We start from the raw sequence: 9,411 nt of genomic DNA, 5'->3' as shown, positions 1-9,411 counted from the left end.
TGCCATATACCAACAAATAAGGAGTGGCTCCTACTGAAGTGCGAACAGTAGTGCGGTATCCCAATAATGCAAATGGTAATTTTTCATGCCATTGTTTTGAACCTTCTACCATTTTTCCGAAGTATCTTCTTTATGTTTTTGTTGGCTGCTTCTACTGCTCCATTCGCCTTGGGCCGATATGGGGTAGAGTTGCGATGTGTAATCTTAAACTGTTGACATACTTCCTTCATTAGGTTGCTATTAAGATTAGCACCGTTATCTGTGATGATCACCTTCGGGATTCCGAATCGACATATGATATTTGAGTGGACAAAATCGACCACAGCTTTCTTGGTCACTGATTTGAATGTCTTGGCCTCAACCCATTTGGTAAAATAATCAATAGCTACCAGAATGAACCTGTGTCCATTGGATGCTGCCGGCTCAATTGGTCCAATCACATCCATGCCCCAGGCAACGAATGGCCATGGTGCCGACATTGTGTGCAACTCGGATGGTGGAGAATGAATCAAATCTCCGTGTATTTGGCATTGATGACACTTGCGCACAAAACTGATACAATCTCGCTCCATGGTAAGCCAATAGTAACCAGCTCGGAGGATTTTCTTTGCCAACACATATCCACTCATGTGGGGTCCGCAAACTCCTGAATGTACTTCAGACATGACAGCTGTAGCTTGTCTGGCATCTATGCATCTTAATAATCCAAGATCTGGTGTTCTTTTATACAAAACTCCTCCGCTTAAGAAGAATCCATTTGCTAATCGCCTAATGGTCCTCTTTTGATCTCCTGTGGCTTGTGCGGGATATATCCCCATTCTGATATACTCCTTGATGTCGTGGAACCATGGTTCACCATCAAATTCTTCTTCAACCATATTGCAATAAGCGTGTTGATCGTGGACTTGAATATGTATCGGATCTACATAAGCTTTGTCCGGATGGTGCAACATTGATGCCAGGGTAGCCAATGCATCGGCCACCTCATTATGGATTCTTGGAATATGTTGGAATTCCACTGATTGAAACCGCTGACAAAGATCATGTAGACATTGTCGGTATGGGATGAGCTTCAAGTCTCGGGTTTCCCATTCTCCTTGAATTTGATGTACCAAAAGATCCGAATCTCCCATGACTAAGATTTCTCGGATACCCATGTCTGCAGCTAGCCTTAACCCCAAAATGCAAGCTTCATATTCAGCCATATTATTGGTGCAATAAAATCGTAATTGAGCCGTAACAGGATAGTGATGCCCTGTTTTAGAAATGATTACAGCTCCTATCCCAACTCCTTTCATGTTAGCGGCTCCATCAAAGAAAATTTTCCAGCCAGGCTTTTCAATTTGCTTCACCTCGTCGATTTGCATTGTTTCTTCATTAGGAAAATAAGTCTTCAACGGCTCATATTCCTCATCGACCGGGTTTTCAGCTAAATGATCGGCCAGTGATTGAGCCTTCATTGCAGTTCGAGTCACATAGATGATGTCGAATTCTGTGAGCAATATCTGCCACTTTGCAAGTCTTCCTGTTGGCATAGGCTTTTGAAAAATGTATTTCAATGGATCCAAACGAGAAATGAGGTAAGTAGTGTAGGATGACAAATAGTGTTTCAATTTTTGAGCTACCCATGTTAGGGCGCAACATGTCTTTTCCAGATGAGTATACTTAACCTCATAAGCTGTGAACTTCTTGCTAAGGTAGTAGATAGCCTGTTCTTTTCTGCCAGTGAGGTCATGTTGCCCCAATACACAACCAAATGAATTTTCCAAAACCGTCAAGTAAAGAATCAAAGGTCTTCCTGGCTCTGGCGGGACCAACACGGGTGGGTTTGACAAGTAACCTTTTATTTTATCGAACGCTTCTTGACACTCATCGGTCCATTTGACTGCAGCATCCTTTTTTAACAATTTGAAAATTGGCTCACAGGTTGTTGTGAGCTGAGCAATAAACCTGCTGATATAATTTAACCTCCCCAACAAACTCATTACTTCAGTTTTGTTTTTTGGAGGTGGCAGTTCTTGGATGGCTTTAATCTTTGACGGATCTAGCTCGATGCCTCGTCGACTGACTATGAATCCCAGCAACTTTCCGGATGGAACTCCAAATGCACATTTGGCAGGGTTAAGCTTGAGGTTGTATCTGCGAAGTCTCAAGAAAAACTTCCTCAAATCCCCAACGTGGTCGGCCTGATGCTTTGATTTTATGATCACATCATCCACGTACACCTCAATTTCCTTGTGTATCATATCATGAAACACTGTGGTCATTGCTCTCATATAGGTTGCCCCGGCGTTCTTTAAACCGAATGGCATTACCCGATAGCAATAAGTTCCCCATGGTGTGATGAATGCCGTCTTTTCTGCATCTTCTTCATCCATTAGAATTTGATGATACCCGGCATAACAATCCACGAAAGACCCTATATCATGCTTGGCACAATTGTCGATCAAAATATGGATATTGGGTAATGGGAAATTATCCTTTGGACTTGCTTTGTTGAGATTGCGATAGTCGACGCATACTCTAATTTTGCCGTCTTTCTTTGGCACAGGAACGACATTAGCCAACCAAACAGGATATCTAGTGACTCGAATGACCTTTGCTTCCAATTGTTTGGTGATTTCTTCCTTAATTCTCATACTCATATCAGGCTTGAATTTTCTCAGCCTTTGCTTGACAGGAGGCACCGTTGGATCGGTGGGCAATTTGTGGACCACTAAATCAGTGCTCAAGCCCGGCATGTCGTCATACGACCATGCAAAAACATCTTTGAATTCTATGAGTGCTTTAATTAACTCTTCTCGGATCTTTGGTTCGAGATGGACACTTATTTTAGTTTCCCGGACATTACTCGTGTCCCCTATATTGACGTCCTCGGTATCACTCAAGTTAGGTTTGATTTTTTCCTCAAAGTGAATTAACTCTTTACTAATCTCTTCAAAAACCTCATCTTCATCATATTCTGATTCATAATCACAATATATTTCTTGAATTAATATTTCGGAACCAGATTGATTTTTAAGACTGGGCTGAGGATTCCTCATGCATGCCATATCACTAGAGCCAGCGTAAAAGGAACTGTACAGAAAAGAAGAAAAAGAAAAGAAAGCTATTAGGAATGATAATAAAAAGGGAACTGCTTTTATTGGATGATGAAAGATAACAAGGTTTTGCACACTTCAAACCAACTGTAAGATAAACTTTGGGATTACAACCTTGAAATAACCCAAACAAACTGAAAGAAAATCAAAATAAACTACCAAGAACTCCTTTCGAATTGGGAGAGGAGTGGCTTTCCAATTATTGAGCTTTGTTTCTGGCCCAACGAATTGAACTTTTGCGTTGCTACACCCTTCTCCGCTTTCCAACATATTCACATCACTAAACAATCTCTCGAATCTTTCAATTAATTCATGCTTAGGATTGACCTGGGATTTAGGAATTGTTGTTATCGGGCGATTTTTAGCACCGGTCTTGACAAAAGATTTTGACAGATGTGGTACTGGTTTTGGAAGAACCCATGCTTGGTGTTTCAACTTCCTGGCCCTTATCACGTCATTGGTGGTGGGTATGAACCCTAAACCGAATGTTCCCCAGTTCTCGGGGAGAGATACTGGTTGTACAATTCCTTGCAGAAATAAGCCCAGACCTTTGCCGGGTATAAAGCCATTCTTTAACATTTCATAAGCTATCATGACTGATGCAGAGGATATCCTTGGATTCGGAAGGTATTTCCCTTCTGGAATTTTCTCTATCGACACTGTGTTTGTCACTTGGTATACCCATGGTCCCTGGTCATTTTCTGTTCCCTCGACCGGTACAATGGTACTGTTGTGAGCATTTAAACTTTCTTCTCCATACACGACTACTTCTTGATGATCCCATTCAAACTTGACAGCTTGATGTAGTGTTGACGGGACTGCTTTAGCAGCATGGATCCATGGTCGACCCAATAACAAGTTGTAAGAAATAGATATGTCCAACACTTGGAATTCCATTGTGAATTCAACTGGCCCTATAGTTAGTTCCAACACTATGTCGCCAAATGAATCTCTGCTTCCACCGTCAAATCCTCGTACGCAGATACTATTCTTCTGGATCCTCTCCTCTTTAATTTTTAATTTGTTTAAAGTGGAGAGAGGGCATATGTTTGCACTGGACCCATTGTCAACCAATACCCGGGTTACTACGGAGTTTTCACATTTCACGGTGAGGTAAAGAGCTCTGTTGTGCTCGGTACCTTCCACAGGTAATTCATCATCAGCAAATGTAATTCTGTTTGTCTCAAAGATTCTGTTGGCTATTTTGCCCAAATGATTTACAGAGATCTTTTCAGGAACATGAGCTTCATTCAGGATTTTCATCAACGCCAGACGGTGTTCCTCTGAATGGATCAGTAATGACAACAATGAAATTTGAGCGGGGGTCTTCTTTAATTGATCCACAACAGAATAATCATGGAGTTTCATTTTTCTTAAAAACTCCTCCGCCTCTTCTTCCGTCACAGCTCTCTTTGTTGGCATTGGATTGTTTTTAGTTTTTCTCAACTCTTCGGGAGTAAAACATCTTCCCGAACGTGTCAAGCCTTGCACCTCACACACTTCTTCCTTGATTTCTTTGCCCTTGTACATTACAGTCACCCGTTCATAGTTCCATGGGATGGCTTTGTTTTTGATGACCGGCAGCTGGATTACAGGTGCAACAATAACCCTATCTGTACGGGCTCCTTCCACGAATACAATGGGTTTGTTAGCAACCCCTGGTACTATCACTTTCGGCCTTTCTTGTTTTGCGGTAACTTTGCTCGATGATCCCTCATCGACTATCATAGACGGTTCATCACCATTTTTGTTCTGCTTAGACACCGGCTTCTCCTCCATTAACTGCTTATCTGGTTTGGTTTCATGAGTTTTGATCATCATGACAGTTTGTGACGGCTTCTTTGTCCCTCTATCAGCTTGTATGATTTCTATCATGTTAGCCTCTTGATGGGCTGACATTGGATTTCTATTGATATTTGGAGCTTCGGGGGTTTGAACCTCGATTTTATTAGTATCAATCAGCTCTTGTATTGCATTTTTCAAATGCCAACATTTCTCCGTATCATGGCCTGGCGCACCGGAGCAATATTCACAGCTAATGGTGTAATCCAGATTCTTTGGTGGAGGATTGGGTAGTTTGGATTGTATTGGTCTCAGCATGTCTAGCTGTCTCAGCCTGTGGAACAGACTAGTGTAAGACTCTCCCAATGGAGTGTAAGTTTTCTTTTTCTGTTCCCTTTCTCCCCTGAATGCTGGCCTAGGCCTAAAACCTGGTCCGGGATAGGCTCGTGGGTAAGTATTTGGTGTGACAGGAGCACGCCAATTGGTGTGAACAGGTGGCTGATTGTATGCTTGAGCATGGTTAATGGCAAAATGAGGCTCTGAAGGGTGATAGTAGTGTTGGGACGAATCATGGTGGTAAGCTGATGGGCGAGGTCGTTGTTGATTATAGTAAAGCGGTGAACCTCTGGGTCCCGGCCAAATTCCTGAATCAACTACGGCTGCTTCCTCCCTTTTCTTTCTTCCGATTCCTCCTACTCCGCCTTGGATAGCTTGAGTAGTTGCCTTAATTGCTGAATAGCTCATGATTTTATTTGTCTTGAGGCCTTCTTCCACCATACCTCCCATCTTCACTACTTCGTTGAATGATTTCCCAACCGCTGAAACCAAATGGGCATAGTAAGTCGGTTCCAAGGCTTGGAGGAAGTAGTCTACCATTTCGCTCTCCTTCATAGGAGGATCTACTCTTGCTGCCTGTTCTCTCCACCGAAAACCATACTCTCTGAAACTCTCATTGTGTTTCTTCTCAAATTTGGTCAAAGATAACCGATCTGGGATGATTTCCAGATTGTATTGGAAATGGTATGCGAATGCCTGTGCCAGGTCATCCCAGGTGTACCATCTTCCATGGTCCTGGCGTGTATACCACTCCAAAGCTGATCCGCTTAGACTTTGACTGAAGTATGCCATTAATAATTCATCTTTTCCCCCAGCTCCTCGCATCTTGCTACAGAAACCCCTTAAGTGGGCTATTGGGTCGCCGTGCCCGCTGTATAGGTCAAATTTGGGCATCTTGAAGCCAACTGGCAATTGTACATTGGGGAATAAGCATAAATCTTTGTAGGCTACACTGACTTGCCCACCTAATCCTCGCATGTCTCTGAACGATTGTTCTAGACTCTTGACCTTCCGGAACATCTCTTCTTGCTCAGCATTTTTGGCTGGCTTGTCAATTTCGGTTGGGAGATCAAAATGAGGAGTGGTTGAATGAATTTCGGAGGCTTTGAGGGTGGGCTCCGGCGGGTAATATTGGTTGTCCTAGGCCTGGAATGTAGGCTCACTAGGAGATTTGTGAAATGTAGCAGGGGGAGGTGCTACGAAAACAGGAGTCATAGGTGGAGGAAAGTACGGAACTGGCTTTGGAGGTGGAGACTGTGGTGTCTGAGAGGTAGTGCCTCGGTAGTGCTGATAAATGGGAAAACTTGGGGATAATTCAGTGGTGATATTATCCTGAGTTTGGGTCTTTGATGGAGCAGGGTTATTTGGGTAAGATGGGGGTAACTGTCCTGTAGACCAAGCTTGGTACATCTCAGCCATTTGCTGCTTGAGCTTAAACATTTCTTCTTTCATTTTCCCAACATCCATTTCTTCTATTTCCATACCTGTGTCAACATCTGGAATAGACATACTTTCGGGTATTGGTCCTTTTGATCTTGTGTGATAGTGATAATATGCCAGTATACTCTTTAGAGAAACTAACTGTTTGAATTCTGAAAATGAACAAACTTGTTAGTTTTGAGATTTTAACACATATATAATCACACGTTGAGATGCAATGCTCCTAGACAAATAATCCCTTTCTATTATGCATTCGCTCGGTTGCTTGTGTCGTCCCAGCCTTCTTGAAATTTTTATTGTTATTCAATTTTGTTTATTATATATATCTTTTATCGTGGTGGTCGAATCTGAGAGATTGCCTACGTATCATGTTCTTACATGAATCAGACCTTGCGTAGTTCGGACACAAAGGCAATCTTTTTTTTTATTCAATACACAAAGATGGAATTACATTTGAAAACTTTAAGAAAATGGCTTGAAAACACACACACTTAAATCAAAATAAAGATACAATTCTTAACATCTCACAATGTGCCCCACTTTCCACTTTTGTTGTCAAATATTGGGTTATCTGCTCAATGTGGTGCTTGACCCGGATGGCCTCCCAGCGTTCGATACATCCTTTCCAACTCCATTGCTAGATGACGAGCAAAAGTGGGCGCATGCTCTGTAAACGCTTCATAATCCATTCCTTGGCAGTTTACATAACTTTGAGATGTGAAGACTGCCAGGTCGTGGATTTGTGCCCTGAAACCTTGGAGACGTTGGTCTTGGTCTTGTAATTGCTGCTGACGAGTGGTGGCTATATCTATGACACGGTTCTCACGATCTAGAGCTGATTCTAACAAAGCTCGGAGTCTGGCCTGCTCTAATCTTGCTTGCGCTCTTTCCCTGTCGAGGTCTGCTTGTTGGTGTTCTCTGTTGCATCTTCTTGCCTCTTCTAGTTGTGCACGAAGCTGGTCTTCTGATCGCATCCAATAATCTTTTTCCTTCTTGAATTGGGCCTTGTCTTTTTCGGATTGTCTATCTTGGCGTTCTTTGTTAGCTCTGGCTTCTTCGTTTAATTGTTGGATCCTTTCTTTTGCCTTGCTCAATTCCCTTTCATTTTCCGCAAGAATGAAATCATAATCTTGCATTCTTTCAAAGAGATTGGCGATGGTTTTTTGATCCTTCCAGCTCCTCTTTGGCGTTTCAGAAACTCTTTTCATTTTTTGGAATCGAGCATGAAGATTTTCATTCTCACAAGCTAGACTCTTTTTCTCGCCTTCGGCTTCTTGTTCTTGCAAATCTTTCTCCAAACTGAGGCTTCTTAGATTTTCTTTTAGGGCATGGATAGTTGCTTTGTACCCTTTTTCTTTTTCTCCCCAGATCAACCGCTCTTGGATTTTATCATTGAAGTTTTGAACATGGGGTCTTTTTGTTGGCCTTTTCAGCTCAGGTTCTGGTACATCATCCACGCGAGACCGTTTTTCAAACCACCTTGCATATCCAGGATTCATCTCACCTTTTGTAGTGTCTGGGACTTGAGTATCACTTTTCAAGTATCGGCACCCATTCCACATCTGCTGAAGTAGAGCTTCGGGAATAGTGGCTTCTGGGTGTAATTCGATTACTTGCATACTCAAATCTTCCTCATCAGGAACTATTTGATATCTCCCTAGTTGCCTTAGGACTCTTAGTGGTGCATATGGCTGAATGCTTCTCAATCCCAATAGTAGTAGATAACTATTTGAGGTTGACATATGTATTACTTCTCTCATCGGGAGCCATCCCAGAGTCCATTCAATTTGATTTGCCGTTAAAGCCTTTAGATGAGATACCCATGCTTCTATCCCTTCTGGAGCTTGATAATTTTTTGTTCTTTCCTCATAGCTCTCGATGCAATTATCATTTTTTGACCCATATTGTATGATCTTGGGCTGTTGTTGGAGATGCTCCATCACCCACATTTGCAACAAAATTTTGCATCCTTCGAAGACCGTTGCTCCTGATTTACATAAAGTCAGAGCCCGATAAATATCTGATAGAATGATGGGGACAAGGGTGTGATTTTCTTTGGTGGTAAGGATTTGCACAACTTTTGCGGTGCGAATATCAATTGTTCGCTCTTTATTTGGGAAGACCATGACTCCTAGAAAAGCCACCATGAAAGCAAATCGACGGTGAATCTGCCAAGTGTCTTTGTTTTGCTTATTAGTAAGGCCTTTTTCATGAATTTCAAACCCATCTGACTTTCCGAACCTTGAATACAAAAAGTTGAAGGAACAACATCCATTGATGACATTGCTTTTCCTGATTTGACTGCTGATGTTCAAAAGACCGAAGAATCGATGTACTGAAGGAGCCTTTGTGAATATCAAGCTTTGATTTCTTAAACTTCCGTCAAAACCAACATAGCCAGCTATCTCCTCTAATGTAGGAGTAAGCTCGAAGTCAGAGAAACGAAAAACATTGTGAACAGGATCCCAGAAAGTTACTAACGCCGCAATCAGATCATCACGGGGTTTAACTTTCATAATGTCCGTGAGATTTCCCAAATGCTTGACGACCCATTTTTGACCGTCTTCGCCTAAATCATACCACCACATTTGAAGCTGACATAGAAATTCTTCCGTACTTGTGGATGAGGGGCTTTGTGTGATGCTCATTTTGTATCTGAAATTTAATGTTGATAAAGTCAAAATTCATTTTTGAAAATTTATACTAAAAAAAAGTAATTTTCGAATTTTTTTTTACTTTTTTATTATTATTT

Source organism: Nicotiana sylvestris, chromosome 3, assembly GCF_000393655.2.
Source record: "Nicotiana sylvestris chromosome 3, ASM39365v2, whole genome shotgun sequence".
In the NCBI taxonomy this organism is placed as follows: domain Eukaryota; kingdom Viridiplantae; phylum Streptophyta; class Magnoliopsida; order Solanales; family Solanaceae; genus Nicotiana; species Nicotiana sylvestris.
This window is presented reverse-complemented; position numbering follows the sequence as displayed.